This window comes from Somniosus microcephalus, chromosome 5 (assembly GCF_052327205.1).
Source record: "Somniosus microcephalus isolate GS21.2 chromosome 5, FLI_Smic_1.0, whole genome shotgun sequence".
Lineage (NCBI taxonomy): Eukaryota > Metazoa > Chordata > Chondrichthyes > Squaliformes > Somniosidae > Somniosus > Somniosus microcephalus.
The window spans coordinates 162,312,707-162,338,362 of NC_140991.1; the positions used below are offsets into that span (position 1 = coordinate 162,312,707).

Sequence of the window (25,656 nt, forward strand, 5' to 3'; positions counted from 1 at the left end):
CGCTCCTGGCTGCAGCCGCTCTGCTGATAGAATTTTGTGATAATTGGGCTTGTTAAGCACTCGGTGTGCATTACCCAGCCCAATCACTAGGTGCGGGTCTGTTCAGCTCCTCTGATGACGCGTTTGCTGCCGGTGTATTTAAGGGGGCCATGTCCATATTTGCTCTCACTTCTACTTCCACACTCCTGAGTATTGCTTGATAGCAAAATGACTGCACAGAGACAGAGGGCTGTGCCACGCTTCAATGATGACTCCCCCCATGTTCTTGTGGAGGGAGTCAGAGGATGCAGGGAGGCTCTGTTCCCTGGGAATGGAAGGAGGAGCCCTCCTCACCAGACCAAGGCAGGCTAACTGCAAATAGCTGAGGTGGTCACTGCAAGGTCTGTTGTTACTCGCACCTTGGTGCAATGCAGGAAGAGGTTCAATGATCTGCTGCGTTCAGGAAAAGTGAGTATAAAAGCACACTTACCTTCATTCTGCTGTGCCTGTCATCACATCCCCATCACTCTGCATTGCCATCCCTACTCCTGCACATCTAAACTCACCCCAACATCCCTTGCACCATCACCCTTCCCTGTCTCCCTATCTATAGAATCATATCCCCATCTTACTATGCACCCCTCACACTCACCCTCAACATTGTACAATGACAACAACTACCAACTCAAAAGGAGGCAACTTGGTATTGGCACCCCACTCCATCATAGTCTCCCTCTAAACATCTATCCTATCCATTCTTTACACTCACTCCATCACTCTCACTAAAACTGCATTTCTTTCCCTCATTGCAGGAAAAGAGAGTCCACAATAAGAGGGAGAGGGAGAGAACAGGAGGAGGAGCACCGTCGCTCGCTGATCTCACCAGCGCTGAGGAGGCAGCTGTGGAGATCGCAGGAGAAGTTGTGCAGCCTGAAGTGGGGGATGGAGAGAACAACCTGGTGACAATTATTTTGCAGACATCTTATTTTGCAATCATGAGTGAATCGATTGGAATCTGATGTCAATAGAAATTGAAGGCTAATCATGTGCACAACGGGATGTGTCTGCAATCTACATATCACATGTCTAACTCATGTCTTTACTCTCCCACAGGACCATCAAGAGCCCGGCCCCCCACTGCCCAGGAGGGAGAGCAGGAGCACTCCTCAGAGGATGCTCCAGCCCCTGAGGGAGCAACGTCAGAAGAAATCAGCGCACCCAGCACCAGCACAGAGACACACACCTCGTTGGGTCCTATACGAGATAGGGTAGTGTTGTCATCTGGTGTATCACAAGTCACATGTGAGCAAGATCAGATGGTGGAGACAGGGACAGCAGTGGAGACTCCTCGTTCGAGGCCGCAGGAGTCTCCTAGCTCTGTTGAGCTGCATTTAGACGCCGAGCCTCACGGGCCATCCAGGAAGAGGGCGATCCTGGAGCTTCAGGAACAAGTTCAAGAGGCTCTGACAGGGTTTGCAACCATGGTGACTGTGAGTGTGAAGCGAATGGAGGAGTCCATCTCAAATATGAGCAACACCATGGTGCACGCACTGGCAACTGTAGGTTCCGCCATGGAAAGGATGGCAACTTCCATGGAGGACATAAATCGCCAGACTCAGGAGAACATGGTAACACTTCTAAATAGATGGTCATCTATGGAGGATGGGTGTCTATTGAGGAGAGAAACCAGAAGTTCATGGACGTCCTTGTTATGAGGAATGTCAGCATAGAAATGGGTCCTCACAGCCCCACTGATGTGGAGCAAGGTGCTCTCCAGCTACTTGCTAGCAGAGAAGTCCGGGTGGCCCATAAGAGGGATGATGGTGGGAGGGGACATGGAAGTGGGGGCTCCTCTCCAAGCGCTCCAACTTCCACTCCTTGCCAACCCCTCGTTCAGAGACATATATATGCTTCCCCGAACAGTGATGGCCGAGTCTGCCCCTGCACAGCCACAGGAGGAGCTGACTTTGGCGAGGCCCTCAAAGGCTGCAAAACCCAAAGGACAACCGCCAAAGGTGTCTAAGCAGGTGCAGCAGGGAATCTGGTGAAGCCACAGGGGTAGTACCTCGTAGAAGCACACGTAAAAGAAAACTCACACATAAACTGTCACTAGGGTAGTCACTTGAGGGATTTCCTATAAATGAATGCTAAGTTTCAGTTCTTTTATTTTGTTGTAATAATGTTTTGTGAATGGTTGATGTTGCCATATGTGTGGTCACAAATTGAGGTGGCAGAGACAAGGGCAAGGATACTTTTATTGTCCAGCAATGGTGGTGACAGTGCAAGGATTGAACAGTTCATTGTAGAGATCCTCTATGGTGTTGAAGTGGGGTGATGCCAACCTTCATGTGTATGTGGCAGCTACATGTCTGTGCTGCATAAAGTTACGTGAATCTGGCATTGATTAGGCCATCCCTGGCCTCACGGGCAGCAATATTTACGCATGCTGGTCGCACTGGGTCAGCCGTCTCCTCCAGGTCTTCCTCTTGCTGACCCTCATTCTGGTCCTCCTCATCCTCCTCTGAAGAGGCTGTGCGCTCTGCGCCTTCTTCCTCATGCAGCGCTAATCCTCGCTGCAGTGTGATGTTGTGCAGGGCACAGCAGACAACGACGATTCTGGAGACCCTGGCTGGTGCGTACTGAAGGGCTCCACCAGATCTGTCCAGACATCTGAAGCGCATTTTGAGCAACCCTATTGTTTGCTCTATGAGGCTTCTGGTGGAAATGTGACTTTGATTGTAGCGCTCCTCAGACTCGTTTGAGGGCCTCCTCAATGGTGTCATTAGCCACGTCTTCAGGGGATAGCTCTTGTCTCCAAGGAGCCAGCCGAAAAGTTCATTTGGCGGTGCGAAGAGCTGAGAGACAGTGGACTGGTGCAGGATGCAAGAGTCATGGCAGCTGCTAGGGAACTTGGCGCACACATGCATGATGCTCTTTCTATGGTTGCACACCAGCTGCACGTTAATGGAGTGGAAGCCCTTGCGGTTGACAAATGCTACTGAGTTGTGATGGGGTGCCCTGATGGCCACATGTGTGCAGTTGATGACGCCCTGCACCCATGGGAAGCCAGCTAGATTGACAAAGCCGAGCGCCTGCTTGGTAACACTGGCTTCATCAGTGGAAAAGTCGATGTAATTTGCGGACTTGTCAAAGAGGGCATCGGTGACCTGCGTGATGCATCTGTGGGCGGCCGACTGGGAGCTGACGTTAATGTCTGTTGCTGATCCCTGGAAGGAGCCTGACGCAAAGAAGTTGAGGGCAGTGGTGACTTTGACAGCCACTGGTAAGGCATGTCCACCCGCTCCTCTGGGCTGCAGGTCTTGATCGAGCATTGTGCAAATGTCTGTGACTACCTTTCACGAAAGTCTCAGCCTCCTTTGGCACTGCTGCTCAGTCATGTTGAGGAAGCTCATCCTCTGCCTGTAAACCCTGTGTTGGGGGTATCTCCTGCGGCGCGGTGCAGCCCTGCACTGGAGGCCTCTGCCCTGTTTAGCATCAGGTGGTTGAGGAGAAGGTTGGCACTCTTGTTGTTGGCACTGCTGGTGTTCTGGGTTTTGCTGCTGCTGTGGACGATCATCTTCCGATTCTGAGGACCATGGTGAGAGAGTATAAATGATTCCCATTCTGCTCTTATATATTGCATGTGAGGATGAGATGGTAGAAACAATCAGTCACTGGGGAAGAGAGACTATTCCAAGGAGGTGACAGTGCATGTAGAGTTTACAACATACACTTACAGCCTCAATACAGATCAATTGTGCCTTCCCAATCCTGAAATCAGCAATTTCTGACATTGCAGACTGAACAGATGTGAAAGATTATATTTTATACTGCAGTTGCAGATGGGAACTATTCAGCTCGATTGACCTCCCAACTTATTTACCTGACGTGATCTCCGAACGACACGAACCCTGTTGAAAATGTGGAAAAATACAAAAAGGCTGCCAAAATAGTCTTTAACGAGCAGTTAATAAGAAGTTAAGTATCCTAAATGCCTCCCCCGCCGCTTGGTGTCGGGTCTGTTCTGAAATCGCAGACCCGACGCTTTGGAAACTTCCATGGAGGTGGGTTCGCAGCGGGTTCCCAACTCGCTGTCAATCATTGCGATTTTGACAGCGGGCCCGCCTCCGAACCCGCCCTCTGAGCGCCGGCAAAATCGCAGCCATACAGACAGATAGGCTTAATTTCATGCTTTTCATTTATAAATTAGGAAATGCATAAATTATTGTTAAAACCATGTTCCTATGGACTGTACACTAAACAGAACCAATAACAGATGCTATGTGAGATTGTAATGTTTAACAATTATAAATTCTCAGTATAGTCAGTGATAAAAGTATACTGCTGGTTCTTCCATAGTGTGAGGCCATAAACTAAGGGCTTGTTCAATAAAATTTTTAAAAGACAAACTCTGTTCTTTATTGACCAGGTCTGTCATCAGTAAGCAGCACTGGGTGCACAATGCTCACACAAAGCCCGAGAACAGACCACATGCTGAATCACACTCAGTAAAAACAGAGCAGTCCTTCTCAGGATGTTATTTTTACACTATAGATTTCATCTCAGATTTTGTTGTGGAATCCACATGAGTAAGTCCCTTTAAAGCCATTGCAAGGGACATTGAAACAAAAAGCTAACATTTCAAAGCTTCCATTTTCAGGCCTATCTTTTTACAGGGAGCCACCTCTAAACCTGCCAAGTCCCCAATGTCATGTACTTAAAAACAAATCATTTACCAGAACTGCTAAACCACCCCTGACTCTTACAATCCATTGTGTAACACATGAAGGATCAGTCACAATTTGCACATAATTCTTTCTGGTTTCACATTCTTCATCATTAAGGAACTTGCCACCAATAAATTAACATGAAACAGGTCATAAATCTTTGAAATGACTGATTTCAAACCTCACTGTAATGGCAAGTCTTGTACAGGTGGTTTCTTCAATCTAGTATACTGCCATGTTGAATGCAAGCATTAAATACCTCTTAATAACTTGTTAAAGTAATATCACAGTACTCATACCTTGAGTGATAACTATCACTATATTGTGATAGATATTGACTGTTATTTTCCCAGAAATAAAGTGATCACTCTCATTTGATAAATTTACAGTTGCAACCCTTCAGTATGGATGTCATCCTGCTTCACCAGAACAGCTGCTACCAGCAATATTAAATTAACCAATTCCATGAACTTTGACATATACATGATAACAATAAAGAAGTTTGAGAGCTGTAACCTCATTGAACGGTTCAGAAGACATCTGAAACTCAATTTGTTCTCACAGTTTACAATGTCGCCTGGACTCCGCGATGCGGCTACTGCCTTGTAATCACTCCTCTTTCTCCATGATCCTCCTTGGAACAGAGTTTATGATTACTGCTTTTAACTGGTACTACACAAAACCCAAGGGGCACTTGAGAAAAAAGAGAAAGAAAAATGTTCCCATTCCCAACTCCTGTCATCTCCCCCTCAACAGCATAAATTTCTGCTATGCACAAATACATAGGCACAGAACAAATTAGCAGATGCATACAAATGCATATGGACAGGTAGGCAGCTAGGTGGGCATGTGCAGACACATATGCATACACACACTCATGTACTAGAAGATATGAGGGTACATGGATGGCTAGAGATACAAGCAGAAGGATGGACACATACATTAAAACAAATAAAGTTACTTCATCAAAATAATTTGAAATGTAGCTAGAGCCTTTATGCTCTGAATGGAGACTGATACCAGTATCCCAAATTATATTAAGACCATAACCTGGAGAAATCTGTGGGGTTGTCGCAAAACATGTATTGTCACATCAAAACATCAGGGATTGTTCTAGAAAAGAATCAATTACTCTTATGAATTCTAGCATATGGTCCAGCCGGCTTAGGAAAATATAATTCATTAACTAAGTAAGGAGATGTTAGAAGCCATCTAATGTTTTCATTACAAGGATAATCTGCGTCATTTCAGGAAATGTGCAGACCAGATCTGGTTTAAATGCTTTTATTTGAATGACATTAAGGAATGCACATGTTATTATAAAAATACTGGTTTTGTGGCAATGGTTTCTGTAACTGATTTGGAAACATCGTCAAATTCGCAAAAATAATTGTGGTAAAGAACATAACCCAGATTTAATTAATTTCATTATCTTGAATTTGAAACAATAAAAGTTGTTTGTGATTGAATAACATTCATTAAATTCTTCAATTATTTTTTCCAGTTAAAGAATGATTTATGTGACAAAAGAGCACTAAACCCAAATGATCTGTGCGTGTGCGGCTCTGTGAAAGAGCTGTCCAATTTAGTCCCACCCCCAGCTTTCTCCCCATAACCCTGCAAATTAGTCCTCTTCAAATACATGTCCAATCGCCTTTTGAAAGTTCCAATGGAATCTGATTTCATCACCCTTTCAGGTAGTGTGTTCCAGATATCAACAACACTGTGGAAAAAAATGTTTCCTCATTTCCCCTCTAGTTCTTTTCACAATTATTTTAAATTTATGACCTTTGGTTACCGACCCACTTGCCAGAGGAAACAGTTTCTCCCTACTTGCTCTATCAAAACCCCTCATAATTTTGAATACCTCTACTAGGTCTCCCCTTAGCCTTCTCAGCTCCAAGGAGAACAATCCCAGCTTCTCCAATCTCTCCAGATAACTGAAGTCCCTCATACCTAGTATTATCCTGGGAAAACTCATCTGTACCCTTTCCAAGGCCTTGACATCCTTTCTAAAGTGTGGTGCCCATAATTGAGTATAATACTCCAGCTGAGGCCAAACCAGTGCTTTGTAAAGGTTTAGCATGACTTCCTTATTTTTGCATTCAATGCCCCTATTTACAAAGCCAAGTATCCCATACACTTTTTAAACCGCCTTATCAAGTTGCCCAGCCATCATCAAAGATTTGTGAATATGCACCCCCAGGTCCCTCTGCTCTTGCACCCTACTCAATATAGTACCATTTAGATTATACTGCTTCTTCATGTTGTTCCTCCCAAGGTGCATCACTTCACACTTATCCACATTAAATTGCATCTGCCATGTGTCTGCCCATTTCACCAGTCTGCTGCAAGCCGACTCACTATTATTTACTATGTTTTGTACCATCTGCAAACTTGAAAATTTTACTCCCTATACCCAAGTCCAGGTCATTTATACATAACAAGAAAAGCAATAGTCCTAATACCGACCGCTGGGAGACTCCACTGCATACTTCTCTCCAGTCAAACATCTGTTCACCTCTACTCTCTACCACCTATTCCTTAGTTAATTACATTTCCAAGTTACCACTGTCCCTTTAATACCCTGTGCTTCTATATTCTGAATAAATATTTATTTATCTTAGTCTTTAAGTTGCTTGTCCCATTATGTGTGAACCACCAGGCATGTACAGAAATTATGATCAAATAGATGTTCATTGATGACATCATGTGCTAGATTGCCTACCCTCACTGTCAAATTTTGGGATTGTGGACCATTTCTCCACAGAAAGGATTTGGAAAAGAGTTGCATTTAAATGTTGGGTTTTTAAAGATTCAATGACGTCAATCACTACCATAAGTAAATCCCACACACCCTTATAGTCTGAAATTGACTCTCTGCCAATATCTACTTATATAACAATGAGAACTCCTTGACATACAAACTGGATATCATGTCTTTCTCATGTGCCCTACTTGTGCTCCTCCAGTCTTTCAGTCGATGGATTGTTTACAATTTAGTGAGACAAGGCCAGAACAAAACATTAAGTGGGAAAATTCAGTATCGCCCCGTTTGGGGCGCGATTATCGGCCACGCGCAAAGTTTAGCACCTGGCGCTAATTATCACCTCCGACTGCAAACTTGGCTTTTATCGCCCCTGGAGTTGATTGGAGCGCTAAATCAGGCGCTACACACCTGTCTTAAGGCGCAAAGGCCGAGGAGCGAGGTGCTAACTCAGAGCGCAGGCACAGCGCAGGTGCTGTCAGTTAGCGATGCAACACAGACACACTGGCACCAGCCAGTTCTTAAAGGGAAGGGTCGATCTTGCTCTCCAGCCACACCCTGCTCATTGGAGCCTTGAATCTCAACCTGGAGAGACCTGTGGCTAAATCTTGCAGCCAAGGGCTATGGAGAGGGCCAGGGAGCGAGCATAGCGCTTCAGCGAGTGGGCTTGGAGGCTCTGGTTGGCACGGTGGAGCGCAGAAGATCAATACTGTACCCAGAGAGTGGCAGGAGGCCTTTGCCACGTGAGTGCAGAAGAGTGTGGAGGGAGGTAGCTCAGAGCATCTCCTCCAGGAGCATGGTGCCCAGGACCCATATGCAATGTAGAAAAAAGTTGAACGACCTCACTCGGGTTGTCAGGGTGAGTGGCTTTTTTTCAATACCTCTCCATCCCTCCATCTCAACCTCACTCTATGGCCAGAGGGTCTTAAAACCCCAACGCCCAACACTCATCCAACACCTATGGCCCTTTCATCAAACACACACGCACATTCCACACTTTGCATACAGTAAGGGCTATTCACCTATGGGAGGCACATCAGGCAAGACCATGGCTGCATACAGTAATGACTATTCACCTATGGGAGACACATCAGGCAAGACCATGGCTCTATATTTACTCAGACACCGTCCTTTTTATTGCAGGCCAAGCTATCTCATAATAGGAGACAGCAGCAATGGACGGGTGGAGGGCGGCCTCAGCTGCAACCCCTCAGCGATCTTGTGGCGCGCGTCCAGAGGATTGTGGCAAGTCGGGTGATTGGTCCCATCGCCACTGGAGACGCCGACCCAGTTCTGGACAGCAACGGTAAGGTCATCACCTTTTTGTCCTCTCTCCTTCCAGTTGTCCCTCACAACACCAACCTTTGACACTTTCAATCCAACTTACTAAATCGCTGCACTTATTCTTCCCTTACTGCCCCCCTGTCCTCACGCTAAAGCCACTCTTGTACCTCCCTGCTTTCAGATGGTGATTCACCAGCTGAGGAGACGGCCCTCAAGCTGCCAGTGGGAGTGAAGCTGCAGGCGAGGAGGAAGAGGAAGCCGGAGCATCAGCACCACCCTCTCCCGAGGAAGCCCATGCCCACACTGGGAACACACCTTCACTGGAGGGGAGCAGGGGGGAATGATCTGATGAGGGTGAAGCTCCAGGACTCAGCGGGCTGCAGCAACTCGATGGGGGTAGGGAAGCTCGGGGGCCTTCTCCCCAGAGGGAGAGTATGCCAGTGAGTCCTACAGCACTGGACGCAGAGGAGGAGTGGCTCATTGCTGAAATGAACACCCAGGCGGTGGACATGCACACTGAGCTCATGGGTGCAGTGGGAAGGGTGTCCGAATGCATTGAATCACTGGCAAGGAGTGTGGAGCACTTTGCTGCAGCAGAGGCAGATGCCACGCAAATCTTTAGTGCTGCAATTCAGTCACTGGCTGCCATGAACCCATCTCTGACTGCTCTCATGCAGACTCAGATTGAGGCCACGCGAGCACTAACTGCTGCCATTGTCACTGGTTCGGACACATTTCCCCAGGGCTCTCACCGCACCGCAGCAGGCCATCAATCTGTGCTCCAGGAGATTGCTCCGGATGCTGAAGTGCTGCCCCGTGGGAGTGTCAGTGTGTCGGTCGAGCAGGGAGTTGCTGTCCTCTCTCAAGATGACAGCATTCCTGCTGCCACCACTGTCACTTCTCCACTGCACTTGCCACTGCCTGTAGGACAGACTGCTGCCGCCCATGCAGAGTTGGTGCAGCCTGCAGCCGGTCCTTCCAGGCCCAGAGTTGGTTGAGGCCGTCGTTCAAGGGCATCTGCAGTCTCAGGTTCTTCTTATGTTCATTAATAACTAGACATTCTTATTATGAACACAGCTAGCTTCTAGCTAGTCATTTATTCAGTACACGTTCTCCAGGTACAGAATCTGTAGAGATGCAGCATGTGTGCTCCTGTGTGTAGGCTGCCATCTTGACTGTTGCCTTGTGGGTAGCCTAGTGCCTCATGGGTAATGTAGTCTTAATATATATACAGCTGGGTAGTGTAGTCTTATATACAGCTCTACACAGCTCTACGGCTCCACCTAGTGTCCACTATAGAATGACATGTTATTGATTGTTACATCCCCCTTTCTTTGAGGTTTAACAAAGTCAATATCAATCAACTTTCAAGAAAACAATAAAGATAATATCAGTAACACTTTTGTTAGTGCTCTATAAACATAAACATTTTCAAAACAGTCAACACATTTTCAAACCTTTACATTGTACTCAAAGATTAAGTCTATCAGGCTCTTTTACTTCACGTGTGGATCTTCTCAACACGGGTAAGTCTGATGTGCCTTCATGAGATTGTTCTGGCGGTGAATGACAAGATGCAGTTGCGGCATTGTCATCAATCTGCTCTTGTATAGATCGAGGTCTCCTTGCGATCTTTGCTTGGAGAGGGTTTCAGTGTTTCCTTCACTCTTCATGCCATAACTCTCAATGTAGTCAATGCACTCTCGAAAAACTGCTGGCAGCTGGATCCCATCATACAGCATAGTCCTCTCAGCAACCTCGGCTAATGGAACACCAAAGATTGGCCTGAGGGAAGAAGGAGTATCCACCGGAACTGCTTCCTGCTCTGGTGCAGGCTTCTTCTTTTTCTTTTTCTCTTTCCACTGCTTAACAACATCTGCTGCGGTTATATCTTTGGACTTTTTCTCCTTGTGTTTTTCCTCTTTGTGCTTTTCTTCCTTTGGCTTCTCTTTGGCCTTAAAGTCTTTTTCTTTCTTCTTGGAGAAACTAGGCTTTTTGAAGACATGGATACCCTTTGGCCTTTTCATCCTTGATGGGCTCTCTGCTTCATCACCTGAGTCATCTGGTCTGCTTATGGCACAGTTTATACGGTAGACTCTCTTGACCAGTTCTAAGTCTTCACAAGCTTTGTCACCTAGTATCGAATCAAGTCTTTCAGCCACAACAGAAAACATGAGATGATGCACTTTGTCTTTGACTGTCACTTTAAGTCTGCATACACCTAAGCTATCTATTTTCTGTCCATTATAGCTCTTCAGTAGTACTGAATTTTTCTGTATTTTGGGCTTTTCTTTCATATTTTTTATGTCACTCATACTGATTAAGTTTGCTTTTGCCCCAGTGTCCAGTTTCAATGTAACTAATGCTCCATTTATCTGCAGTGGGATCATCCATTTGTCCACTTTTACTGCATTGACTTTATGTTCAACATTGTCCATTTCTGAGGGCTGCACATTTTCTGTATCTTTTTTTTGATATCGTCACATGACACCATTACTACAAAAAATGTCTCACTTAAATCAGTGTCCTCAATCACATTAACTTGTTGCCCTTTCGTTGTTTTTACTTTTGAAAAGCATTGTTTGGCAAAGTGATTCTTTCCATTACACTTTGTGCACATTTTTCCAAATGCTGGGCATTGTCTTAACTGGTGTTTGTAACCACAGCGTTTACAATTAAAAATTTCATCCTCCGATTGCTTTTCATTTCTGTTCTGCCCACGTTTCTTCCCCTTGTAGGACACAGCACACACAGCAGCATTATCACTCATTACAATCGCATCATTATTGATTTCACTGAAAGTCTTCGCGTGCTTTCGAGCTAGCTCGCTGGCTTGGCATATTTTCACCGCATTTTCCAAATTTAGTTCGGTTTCTCTCAACAGACGTTCCCTGACTTTTTTATCATGAATACCAAACACAATCTGGTCACGAATCATGGATGCTTTGAGCTCAGAGAAATTACATGTCTGTGCTTTCAGTTTCAGATCAGTTATAAAGCTATCAAAAGTCTCATTTTGTTGCTGTGTCCGAGAACGGAAGATGTATCTTTCATACGTCTCATTCTTTTTGGGAGAGCAATGTGCATCAAATTTTTTTAGCACATCTTCTAATTTTCCTCTGTTCTCCTCTGGATTAAATACAAATGTATTAAATACCTCTATCACCTGTGGGCCTGCAACCGTAAGCAGCAACGCTATCTTCCTTGTGTCTGGCTTCGTACCGAATCCGATGGCTGCAATGTAGAGTTCGAATTGTTGTTTAAAAATCCGCCAATTGTAGTCGACATTTCCCTCGAGATTCAAACGCTCTGGTGGCTTCAAATTCTCCATGTCGCTTTTCACAATTTTCTAGCAGATATTTACAACTCTTGGTATCCTGGTACCATCTTATGTTCATTAATAACTAGACATTCTTATTATGAACACAGCTAGCTTCTAGCTAGTCATTTATTCAGTACACGTTCTCTCGGTACAGAATCTGTAGAGATGCAGCATGTGTGCTCCTGTGTGCAGGCTGCCATCTTGACTGTTGCCTTGTGGGTAGCCTAGTGCCTCATGGGTAATGTAGTCTTAATATATATACAGCTGGGTAGTGTAGTCTTATATACAGCTCTACGGCTCCACCTAGTGTCCACTATAGAATGACATGTTATTGATCGTTACAGTTCTGACAATCAGCAGCCTTCCACCAGCCTTGCTGCAGCCACTGGGGTCCCATTACGGAGGAGCAGTAGAGTGGGAAGGGGGGAAGTGCGCAAGGGAAGATCACGCTCGAAGGGCAAAAAGTAGGAAGTGTGACAAAATGTTGGTCATTTTTTTATTAAAGGCCGAGATTTGTGGTCAAACTTCTGTTCAGTGTTTTGGACATTTTCTCCAGGTTGTGAGAACCAGTTATGTTAATGACTTTTTTTGTGTTTCTTTCTATTAGTTTGTCATGAGGAAATGACACACACAGAGTTTGTAAAATAAATAAGTTTTTGTATTCAAAATGTACATGTTTGGTCTTTGGAATCATTGCTGCCTTGGCTGGCTTAGGGGTTGCGGGTTGGTTTCATTCATGTTGTTCTCAATGGCAGAAGCCATTTCCTCAGCAGGGGCCTAGAAGTGGCTTGCTATCAGACGTTGACGGACGGCCCTTCCAGTTTCTACCCTGTGGGCCTCCCCCCTGCCTTCGTGCTGCTGGTGATCATCCTCCTCCTCTTCCTCCTCCTCCTCTGGTGGTGCTCCAAGGCCTGGTGGCATTGGCTGGGCCCTGAGGATTGCCAGGTTATGCAGCATGCAGCACACAACAACGAAGAGGGAGACTCGCTCAGCCGAGCACTGCAGGGCTCCTGCTGAGTGGTCCAGACAGCGGAACCGTTGCTTGAGCACACCGATTGTGTGCTCAACGATGTTCCTGGTAGCGAGATGGCTCTCGTTGTACCGCAGCTCAGCAGGGGTGTTGGGCGTACGGAGCGGTGTCATCAGCCAGGTGCACAGTAGATATCCCTTGTCCCCGAGAAGCCAACCACCTGGGTGATGTGGTGCCTGGAAAAGGTCTGGCACAGCAGTCTGGCGCAGCTTGAATGCATCGTGGCTGCTGCCAGGATAGCGGGCATTGACAGCGAGTATCAGCTGTCTGTGGTCACAGACCAGCTGCACATTTAAGGAATGGAACCCCTTTTGGTTGCAGAAATCCTCTGCATTCTCATGCGGCGCACGCAAAACCACATGTGTGCAGTCAATGGCGCCCTGCACCATGGGGAAGCCCGCTATCCTCGCAAAGCCCATAGCACGTTCATGCTGCTCGGCTGGGGTCAAGGGCAAAGAGATGTACTCTCGTCTCCTTTTACAGAGGGCATTTGTGACCTGATGGATGCAGCAATGGACCGCAAACTGGGAGATATTGGCGATGTCCCCAGTAGCTGATTGAAATGAGCCGGTGGCATAAAAGTTCAGAGCCACTGTGATCTTCACTGCCACCGACAGAGACGTCCTGGTCCTCAGTGGAGGCTGCAGATCTGGCTGCAGCAGGTGGCAGAGCTCAGTGACCACCTCCTTGCTGAATCACAGCCTTCGCAAACATTGTTCCTCAGACATATTAATGTAGGAGAAATGTTGGTGAAATACCCTGGGAGGGTAAGGTCTCCTGTACAGAGGCCTGTTGGCCCTCCTCCGTCTGGCCATGATTGCCACTCTCTCTCTGCGTCTCTGTGGCCTCCGATTCTGCTGGCGCAGGATGATGCCCCCAATCAGTGCAGCCCCCATAGTATCTTGGCAATCAAAGTTATGAAGGTCAAAAAAGGTCAAAGTACCTGCAAAGTTATGCTCAGTAGCCAAAACTACTTCACACAGCATTGACTCAATGCAGAAGTCTCTCTTTCTCTCTCTCAGAATCTCTCTCCCTCTCTCTCAGAAAGTGGTGCAGAAATGTCGAGCACAGAAAAAGCCAGGAAGAGGCCCCCTTTAAATAGTGCTCCACCCCCAGCCCCACAGCGACTCAGAAGCGTTCCAGTCTACCTGTCGTTGGTTGCGCCAGGCGGAAAGGATGGGGCGGCACTCAATTTCTGTTCCAGGGCGCCACAAGGGCATTGCACGCTCGAATGACGTCAAGATCTGCGGGCACAGGAGAGCGGGGTGGTATTGTTTAGCGCCGCCGCAAAATGTCCGGTCAATTTTCCGAGAGGCGCAGATATCACCGCGCCCGGGCGCTGGTTGCTTTGTGCCCCACTAGCGCCCTCTTACGGCACTAACGGGAGGCGCAAACCAACTGAATTTTTCCCCCTAAGTGGTTTTATTTGTCAAATAACAGGTGAACATACAGAGTATATCAATTATGATTGGGCTCACTTCAATCATCAGTACATCTTGTCTTTGCATAATACAAAATGAAGAAGATTACATGTTTCCTTACATCAGTGAATCATCTTTCTTGACTTAAGCAAAATAACTTCTACTACCCTCCTGCTTATTAAACTTCTGAGTTTGGGCAAAAGCCTGCCCTAACAGTTTTCTGTTTAAAACCTGATTGTCGGTGAGTGTTTCTGTCCCTATTTTATCTTTCTGTGTTCAAAACCAGCTCTGCTGAGTGTCTGGGACCAGAGAACTTCCCAACACAATGGGTGTGAGGTCACTGAGACAGGCTAACAAATGGCTTATTATTTTTGGTCTTTGGCAAAACAAATTCAAAGCTTGGGTCATTAGTATTTTACCCACCTTGTGCCTCAGTGCTTCTTTTGCTTTAAAACCCCAACATTTAAATGTAACACTTTCCAAATCCTTTTTGCGGAGAACTGGGACAAGGTCCCCAAATCTGACAATCACCTGTTTACGGCTTACAAAATACACATTCTAGGAACAATAACACAAACTTTTAAAAGAATGTAAATGATCATTGTGGGTTAGATTTATACTGCATCTTCATGTTTGCAAAGCAAAGAACAAAAGAACATAAGAAATAGGAGCAGGAGTAGGCCAATCGGCCCCTCGAGCCTGCTCCGCCATTCAATAAGATCATGGCTGATCTGATCCTAACCGCCAATCTACTATCACAGAACCACCTCCTGAATCTAACAGAATTAGACACACGAAATAGGAGCAGGATCAGGCTACACGGCCCCTGGGCCCGCTCCGCTACCCACAGGGCCATGACCGATCCGAACCTAGACTCATGTCCAAATTCCTGCCCGCTCCCCGTAACCCTTAATTCCCTTTACGTCTAGGAAACTGTCTATTTCTGTTTTAAATTTATGTAATGATGTAGCTTCTACAGCTTTTTGGGGCAGCACATTCCATGGACCTACCACCCTCTGAGTGAAGTAGTTCCTCCTCATTTCAGTTTTGAAAGAGCAGCCCCTTATTCTAAGACTATGCCCCCTAGCTCTAGTTTCACCCATCATCGGGAACATCCTCCCCACATCCACCCGATCCAAACCCTTCACAATCTTATATGTTTCAATAAGATCGCCTCTCATTCTTCTGAACTCCAATGAGTAGAGTCCCAATCTACTCAACCTCTCCTCATATGCCCATCCCCTCATCCCCGGGATTAACCGAGTGAACCTTCTTTGTACTGACTCGAGAGCAAGTATGTCTTTTCTTAAGTATGGACATCAAAACTGCATGCAGTATTCCAGGTGCGGTCTCACCAATACCTTGTACAACTGAAGCAATACCTCCCTATTTTTATGTTCTATCCCCCTAGCAATGAAAGCCAACATTCCATTGGTCTTCTTAATCACTTGCTGCACCTGCATACTAACCTTTTGAGTTTCGTGCACCAGGACCCCCAGATCCCTTTGTACTTCAGTACTTTCCAGTTTCTTGCCATTAAGATAATAACTTGCTCTACGATTTTTCCTGCCAAAGTGCATAACCTCACACTTTCCAGTATTGTATTCCATCTGCCAAATCTCTGCCCACTTACTTAGCCTGTCTATGTCCCCTTGCAGGTTTTTTATGTCCTCCTCACTCACTACTTTCCCTCCCATCTTAGTATCATCTGCAAACTTTGATATGTTACACTCGGTCCCCTCCTCCAAATCGTTAATATAGATTGTAAAGAGTTGGGGACCCAGCACCGACCCCTGCGGAACACCACTAGTTACTGATTGCCAGTCTGAGAATGAACCATTTATCCCAACTCTCTGCCTTCTGTTAGATAGCCAATCCTCTATCCATGCAAGAATATTACCCCCAATCCCATGATTTTTTATCTTAAGCAATAATCTTTTGTGTGGCACCTGGTCAAATGCCTTTTGGAAGTCTAAATACACTACGTCCACTGGTTCCCCTTTATCCACCCTATATGTTACTTCCTCAAAGAACTCCAGCAAATTTGTCAAACATGACTTTCCCTTTATAAAACCATGCTGACTTTGTCCTATTAAATTATGTTTATCCAAATGTCCTGTTACTGTCTCCTTAATAATGGACTCCAAAATTTTACCTACCACAGATGTTAGGCTAACCGGTCTATAGTTTCCAGCCTTCTGTCTACTGCCCTTTTTAAATAAGGGTGTTACATTAGCAGTTTTCCAGTCTGCCGGGACCTTTGCTAAGTCCAGGGAGTTTTGGAAAATTATTACCAATGCATCCACAATCCCTACCGCCACTTCCCTCAAGACCCTAGGATGTAAGCCATCAGGTCCAGGTGATTTAACCGCCTTGAGTCCCATTATTTTACCGAGTACCACTTCCTTAGTGATTTTGATCGTGTTAAACTCCTCCCCCCCATAGCCCCCTGTTTGTCCAGTGTTGGGATATTCTTAGTGTCTTCTACTGTAAAGACTGATACAAAATATTCATTCAGTGTTTTTGCCATCTCCATATTTCTCACCATTAATTTCCTGGTCTCATCCTCTAAGGGACCAACATTTACATTAGCCACCCTTTTTCTTTTTATATAACTATAAAAACTCTTGCTATCTGTTTTTATATTTTTTGCTAATTTACTTTCATAATCTATCTTCCCTTTCTTAATCAATCTTTTTGTTATTTTTTGCTGTCTTTTAACGTTTCCCAATCCTCTATCCTCCCACTAGATTTGGCTACCTTATATGCCCTTGTTTTTAGTCGAATACTATCCTTAGTTTCTTTACTTAGCCACGGATGGCTGTCTTTTCTTTTACACCCTTTTCTTCTCAGTGGAATATATATTTTTTGGAAGTTGTAAAATAACTCCTTAAATGTACACCACTAATCATGTATCGTCTTACCCTTTAATCTATTTTCCCAATCCACTCTACTCAATTCCGCTCTCATACCTTCATAGTCTCCTTTATTCAAGCTTAGCACGCGTGTTTGAGATCCAACCTTCTTACCCTCTAATTGAATATGGAATTCAACCATGTTATGGTCACTCATTCCAAGGGGATCCTTTACTGGGACATTTTTAATTAATCCTGTCTCGTTACACAGGACCAGATCTAAGGTTGCTTGCCCCCTGGTCGGTTCAGTAACATACTGCTCAAGAAACCCATCCCTAATACATTCAATGAACTCATCCTCAAGGCAGCCCTGCCCAATTTGATTTGTCCAATTAATATGATAAAAAGACCAGGCTAGTGCGAGCAAGCACTGAGTGCGAGTCAGCAGAGAGTGCTGTGAGTTTGGGTAAGTGTGTGAGTTAGGGTAAGTGGGGTGTTAGGTGCTCTTTTCAAACTTTAACTCTGTGGGATGTAGTTAATAAGGCCTTTCTGGTGCAGAGTGACTGTTGGTAAACCATTTAACTGGTGTAATTAGAGGGATTGATTTAAATTAAATCCAATTAATTAAAGGGGATACTAGCATCTATAATCGGGCAGAGGGTGTCCATAACTAACAATAAAAAATTTAATTAATTTCATAGAATGGAGCAGGTGATGTGTTACTGTTGCGAGATGTGGGAGCCGGTGAACCCCATTGAGGCTCACGGTGATTACGTCTGTGACAAGTGTCTGCTGCTACAGGAACTCCAGCTCCATGTTGATGAGCTGGAGTCTGAGTTTCAGACACTGCGACACATCAGGGAGGGGGAGAAGTACCCGGACTCTGTGTATCAGGAGGTGGTCACACCTATGAAGTTAATTAATTCAGATGTAGCCCATGGTCAGGGACAGGATGGTGTGACTACGAGTGAGGCAGGTAAGGGGATCCAGGAGGTAGAGCTGGAGGAGCCGCAGCCCTTGTGCTTGCCCAGCAGGTTCGAGGTTCTTACTCCCTGTGGGGATGGGAGCAGGGACTGCAAGGAGGATGAGCAACCTGGCCACAGCACCGTGGAACGGGGGGCCATTCAAGAGGGGGGAGTAACTAGAAATGTTGTAGTGGTAGGGGATAGTATTATTAGGGGGATAGATAGAGTTCTCTGCAGCCGAGAGCGAGAGTCCCGAAGGCTGTGTTGCCTACCCGGTGCCAGGGTTAAGGACATCTCCTCTGGGCTGGAAAGAAACTTGCAGTGGGAGGGGTTGGATCCAGTTGTCGTGGTCCACGTTGGTACAAACAATGTAGATAGGACTAGGAGGCCGGTTCTGTTAAAGGAGTATGAGCAGCTAGGGGTCAAATTAAAAAACAGAACCTCAAGGGTAATAATCTCTGGATTATTACCTGAGCCACGAGTGAATTTGGCTAGGACAAATAAAATTAGAGAGTTAAATGCGTGGCTCAAAGACTGGTGTGGGAGAAATGGGTTTTGCTTCCTGGGACACTGGCACCAGTACTGGGGCAGGAGGGAGTTGTTCCGTTGGGACGGGCTTCACTTGGCCAGTGCTGGGACTAGAGTCCTGACGGGTCATATAACTAGGGCTGTAGAGAGGCCTTTAAACTAACTAGTTGGGGGGAGGTTCCTAGAGAGCAAATAATAAAAATGACAACAGAGAAGGTCATAGACTTAGGTAGCAGTGGGGAAATTAAAAACCAGAGTGTGTCAGGAAGGGGCAGAAGGTATGGAGTAAAAGGTAAAGTAATAAAAAGGGCAAAAGCAGGAACTAAGTGTCACAAAACATATTTGAAAGTTCTCTATCTGAATGCACGTAGCATTTGTAACAAAATAGACGAGTTAATGGCACAAATAATCACATATGGATATGATCTTGTGGCCATTACAGAAACATGGCTGCAGGGTGACAATGCCTGGGAATTAAACATACCAGGTTATTTAACGATCAGGAAGGACAGGCAGGAAGGAAGGGGAGGTGGGGTGGCTATGTTAATAAAGGAAGGAATCACTGTAATACAGAGAAATGATATTGGGTCAAAAGATCAGGATAATGAAACAGTTTGGGTGGAGATAAGGAATAATAAGGGGAAAAAAACACTAGTGGGTGTAGTCTATAGGCCTCCGAACAGTTGCAACTATGTTGGACGGAGTATCAATCAGGAAATAGTTGAGGCTTGTAATAAGGGAACATCTAAAATTATGGGGGATTTTAACCATCATATTAATTGGACAAATCAAATTGGGCAGGGCTGCCTTGAGGATGAGTTCATTGACTGTATTAGGGATGGGTTTCTTGAGCAGTATGTAACTGAACCAACCAGGGGGCAAGCAACCTTAGATCTGGTCCTGTGTAACGAGACAGGATTAATTAAAAATGCCCTAGTAAAGGATCCCCTTGGAATGAGTGACCATAACATGGTTGAATTCCATATTCAATTAGAGGGTGAGAAGGTTGGATCTCAAACAAGCGTGCTAAGCTTGAATAAAGGAGACTATGAAGGTATGAGAGTGGAATTGAGTAGAGAGGATTGGGAAAATAGATTAAAGGGTAAGATGATACATGATCAGTGGTGTACATTTAAGGAGTTATTTTACAACTTCCAAAAAATATATATTCCACTGAGAAGAAAAGGGTGTAAAAGAAAAGACAGCCATCCGTGACTAAGTAAAGAAATTAAGGATAGTATTCGACTAAAAACAAGGGCATATAAGGTAGCCAAATCTAGTGGGAGGATAGAGGATTGGGAAAACTTTAAAATACAGCAAAAAATAACAAAAAGATTGATTAAGAATGGGAAGATAGATTATGAAAGTAAATTAGCAAAAAATATAAAAACAGATAGTAAAAGTTTTTATAGTTATATAAAAAGAAAAAGGGTGGCTAAAGTAAATGTTGGTCCCTTAGAGGATGAGACGGGGAAATTAATGGTGGGAAATATGGAGATGGCAAAAACACTGAATGAATATTTTGTATCAGTCTTTACAGTAGAAGACACTAAGAATATCCCAACACTGGACAAACAGGGGGCTATAGGGGGGGAGGAGCTAAACACAATCAAAATCACTAAGGAAGTGGTACTCGGTAAAATAATGGGACTCAAGGCGAATAAATCACCTGGACCTGATGGCTTACATCCTAGGGTCTTGAGGGAAGTGGCGGTAGGGATTGTGGATGCATTGGTAATAATTTTCCAAAACTCCCTGGACTCAGCAAACGTCCCAGCAGACTGGAAAACTGCTAATATAACACCCTTATTTAAAAAGGGCAGTAGACAGAAGGCTGGAAACTATAGACCGGTTAGCCTAACATCTGTGGTAGGTAAAATTTTGGAGTCCATTATTAAGGAGACAGTAACAGGACATTTGGATAATCATCATTTAATAGGACAAGGTCAGCATGGTTTTATGAAGGGGAAGTCATGTTTGACAAATTTGCTGGAGTTCTTTGAGGAAGTAACATATAGGGTGGATAAAGGGGAACCAGTGGACGTAGTGTATTTAGACTTCCAAAAGGCATTTGACAAGGTGCCACACAAAAGATTATTGCTTAAGATAAAAAATCATGGGATTGGGGGTAATATTCTGGCATGGATAGAGGATTGGCCATCTAACAGAAGGCAGAGAGTTGGGATAAATGGTTCATTTTCAGAATGGCAATCAGTAACTAGTGGTGTTCCGCAAGGGTCAGTGCTGGGTCCCTAATTCTTTACAATCTATATTAACGACTTGGAGGAGGGGACCGAGTGTAACATATCAAAGTTTGCAGATGATACTAAGATGGGAGGGAAAGTAGTGAGTGAGGAGGACATAAAAAACCTGCAAGGGGACATAGACAAGCTAAGTAAGTGGGCAGAGATTTGGCAGATGGAATACAATACTGGAAAGTGTGAGGTTATGCACTTTGGCAGGAAAAATCATAGAGCAAGCTATTATCTTAATGGCAAGAAACTAGAAAGTACTGAAGTACAAAGGGATCTGGGGGTCCTGGTGCATGAAACTCAAAAGGTTAGTATGCAGGTGCAGCAAGTGATTAAGAAGGCCAATGGAATGTTGGCTTTCATTGCTAGGGGGATAGAATATAAAAATAGGGAGGTATTGCTTCAGTTGTACAAGGTATTGGTGAGACCGCACCTGGAATAATGCATACAGTTTTGGTGTCCATACTTAAGAAAAGACATACTTGCTCTCGAGTCAGTACAAAGAAGGTTCACTCGGTTAATCCCGGGGATGAGGGGATGGACATATGAGGAGAGGTTGAGTAGATTGGGACTCTACTCATTGGAGTTCAGAAGAATGAGAGGCGATCTTATTGAAACATATAAGATTGTGAAGGGGTTGGATCGGGTGGATACGGGGAGGATGTTTCCGATGATGGGGGAAACTAGAACTAGGGGGCATAGTCTTAGAATAAGGGGCTGCTCTTTCAAAACTGAGATGAGGAGCAACTACTTCACTCAGAGGGTGGTAGGTCCATGGAATATGCTGCCCCAAAAAGCTGTAGAAGCTACATCATTACATAAATTTAAAATAGAAATAGACAGTTTCCTAGAAGTAAAGGGGATTAAGGGTTACGGGGAGCGGGCAGGAATTTGGACATGAGTCTAGGTTCGGATCGGACATGGCCCTGTGGGTAGCGGAGCGGGGCCAGGGGCCGTGTAGCCTGATCCTGCTCCTATTTTGTGTGTCTAATTCTGTTAGATTCAGGAGATGGTTCTGTGATAGTAGATTGGCGGTTAGGATCAGATCAGCCATGATCTTATTAAATGGCGGAGCAGGCTCGAGGGGCCGATTGGCCTACTCCTGCTCCTATTTCTTATGTTCTTATGATAGTTAAAATCCCCCATAATTATAGATGTTCCCTTATTACAAGCCTCAACTATTTCCTGATTGATACTCCGTCCAACATAGTTGCAACTGTTCGGAGGCCTATAGACTACGCCCACTAGTGTTTTTTTCCCCTTATTATTCCTTATCTCCACCCAAACTGTTTCATTATCCTGATCTTTTGACCCAATATCATTTCTCTGTATTACAGTGATTCCTTCCTTTATTAACATAGCCACCCCACCTCCCCTTCCTTCCTGCCTGTCCTTCCTGATCGTTAAATAATCTGGTATGTTTAATTCCCAGGCATTGTCACCCTGCAGCCATGTTTCTGTAATGGCCACAAGATCATACCCATATGTAGTTATTTGTGCCATTAACTCGTCTATTTTGTTACGAATGCTACGTGCATTCAGATAGAGAACTTTCAAATATGTTTTGTGACACTTAGTTCTTGCTTTTGCCCTTTTTATTACTTTACCTTTTACTCCATACCTTCTGCCTATCATGTACAGCTTAAAGAGGTCTTGAAGTGGTCACAGTCCAACTTGCAAGGCAGAAATTAACAACTATAGCAGGACTGATTTAGCGAGTAAACTAATTGGTTGTGGGGAAAAAAAGTCTGATGCAATTTTCAAAAATACAAGTGTGAAAAATTCCCATGCACCTTAGCTGCGATTGTGGTGATTTCCATACCACCACTACTCGTTACCCCTGAATCAGCTCTGTGTTTATGTGGAAATATTTCTGGGATAGAAATTGATACTCATTGCGCCTGTATTTCAGGCATAAAACGGGTGCAAAGCATGCCAATGTAGCAGTGGGATAGCCTGCACCCAATCGCGCAGGTGTTCGTCCCACTGCTAAATTTGTTGGGACCTTTTTTTGAGGCACCCCACACCTTAAATATGTAAATCAGGTGTCTAGCACCTGCTGAAGGACCCCAGCACGAAATTAGTCAGTGATAAGCAGGGTAGGAGTTGGGCCTCAGGATTCATTAGCAGCCCCTGCTGCTGTCCACTCCAGGTATGTTAAAAAAAATAATTATTATGAACCCCATCCTGTGGAGCCAGAGGAGCACTATTGATCCCCAACTCCATAGGATTTGTGATCAGCCCCCTTCCCCTCATAGCCTGCTCCAATACCCGCTCCCGGGACATACCCGAGGACCGCTGCCGGTGAGGCAAGCAGCACAGTATTTGTCATTGCTCAGGTGAGCTGCCCAGTCTAATTTCTAAGTCTGTGTCTTGCATGGCAGAAATGAACCTCAATTTATAAAGCAAAGTCAAGTAAGTTTATCAAACATCTTATCAGATTTTTGCTGCTCATTAATCAACACTGCACTTCCCATATTAGTGCTGATAAAATTTAAAAAAAACAAGCTTAGCAGGTTAGTGATGTAAATGATTTAGCTTGCTATTTTTATTATGTATGTGGATGCACAGGAAGGGAGTAAGGAAAAACAATGATTTCTGAAACAGTAGAATAATCAACATTCATTGTAGCCTTAATTGTTCTGCAAATACTGTTGCTGATGAAGACATTTCTGGACTGTTTATAATGCTCCATCATTCATGTATAACACACCAGTGTACTGTATTCTCATAGGATTAGCAATGTGTGTCTGAGATTACTGACACACCCACACATTATTTTCTCATTTAAATCAACAAGATATATTGGCCCATAATTTGCTATCAAAGTAACAATGAGGCTAATAGTGCTTGCTGTTATTTCTGCTTAAATGCTACAGCAACGTCAGGTGAGGGCAGATGCGAGGTTAGACGTGGAAATCCAAAAGTTGCTGTCCGAGATGCGCCGTTAGCTTCGTGAAATAGGCATCTTGTTGCCTGGCTCAATATTGAAATGCATTAAATGGTGTGAAGTTGCTGTATTTGCACGGTAGGTACGAACTAAACTCATCACAAAAAGTTAAGTCTTGTCCATTTTAGTCTGCATACCCTTGAATGTTAATTACTACCGAACAACCTCTCTGGCACTGAAAATGAACTAGTACAAGTGTGGAGTATCATTCATTCAGGTTTTAATCGTTGTTGGAGATTCTAAAAATGTTAAATAAAAAATTAAAAATCTTTTCGGTCTCTATTTTCTCGCTCTCTTAATTCAATCTTTCTCTCTCTTTATTTCTCTTTCTGTACCTGATTTGATATTGAGTTCACCCACTCTAATTTGCACTTCTTTCTCAGGCCTTGTTATGTTAATTTCACAATCCTTCAATTTGATTAAGGAGATACCCTGTTGCTTGACCTGTTCACTCATGTCTAGAAGCCCTGTTTCCCCTACCCTACCTGGAAGACCATTCCACTTCTTAATCATTCAATGTGTGAAGAAGTGCTTCCAGAATTCAGTCCTGAACTTACCTTTTACTGGTTTATACCTACCTCTCCTTTCCCTGAAACATAGAAACATAGAAGATAGGAGCAGGAGTCGGCCATTCAGCCCCTCAAGCCTCCTCCGCCATTCAATGAGGTCATGGCTGATCATCCAAACTCAGTACCCATTCCCTGCCTTCTCCCCATATCCCTTGATCCCTTTAGCCTTAAGAAATATATCTAACTCCTTCTTGAATATATTTAATGAATTGGCCTCAACTGCCTTCTGCGGTAGAGAATTCCACAGGTTCACCACTCTCTGGGTGAAGAAATTCCTCCTCATCTCTGTCCGAAATGGCTTACCCCTTATCTTTAGACTGTGACCCCTGGTTCTGGACTCCCCTGCCATCGGGAACATCCTTCCTGCATCTAGTCTGTCTAGTCCTGTTAGAATGTTATAAGTTTCAATGAGATCCCCTCTCATTCTTCTAAACTCCAGCGAGTAAAAGCCCAATCGACCCAATCTCTCCTCATATGTCATTCCTGCCATCCCAGGTATCAGTCTGGTGAATCTTCGCTGCACTCCCTCCATGGCAAGAACATCCTTCCTCAGATAAGGCGACCAAAACTGCACACAATACTCAAGGTGTTATCTCATCAAGGCCCTGTACAACTGCAGCAAGACATCCTTGTTCCTGTACTTGAATCCTCTCGCTACGAAGGCCAACATACCATTTGCCTTCTTAACCGCCTGCTGCACCTGCATGCTTACCTTCAGCGACTGGTGCACGAGGACACCCAGGTCTCATTGCACTTCCCCTTCTCCCAATCTATTGCCGTTCAGATAATAATCTGCCTTCCTGTTTATGCCACCAAAGTGGATAACCTCGCATTTATCCACATTATACTGCATCTGCCATACATCTGCCCAATCACCCAACCTGTCCAAATCATACTGGAGTTTCTCGGCATCCTCCTCACAGCACACACGCCCACCCAGCTTTGTGTCGTTTGCAAACTTGGAGATATTACATCTAGTTCCCTCGTCTAGATCATTAATATATATT

At 44.7% G+C, this 25,656-nt stretch overlaps 1 protein-coding gene across 1 annotated transcript in view; it reads right to left on the minus strand.

Moving 5' to 3' along the window:
• The window catches only part of dgkb (diacylglycerol kinase, beta), a 1,409,408-nt gene that overhangs the window by 949,201 nt on the left and 434,551 nt on the right, over positions 1–25,656 (minus strand). The gene's annotated exons all lie outside the window — the stretch shown is intronic.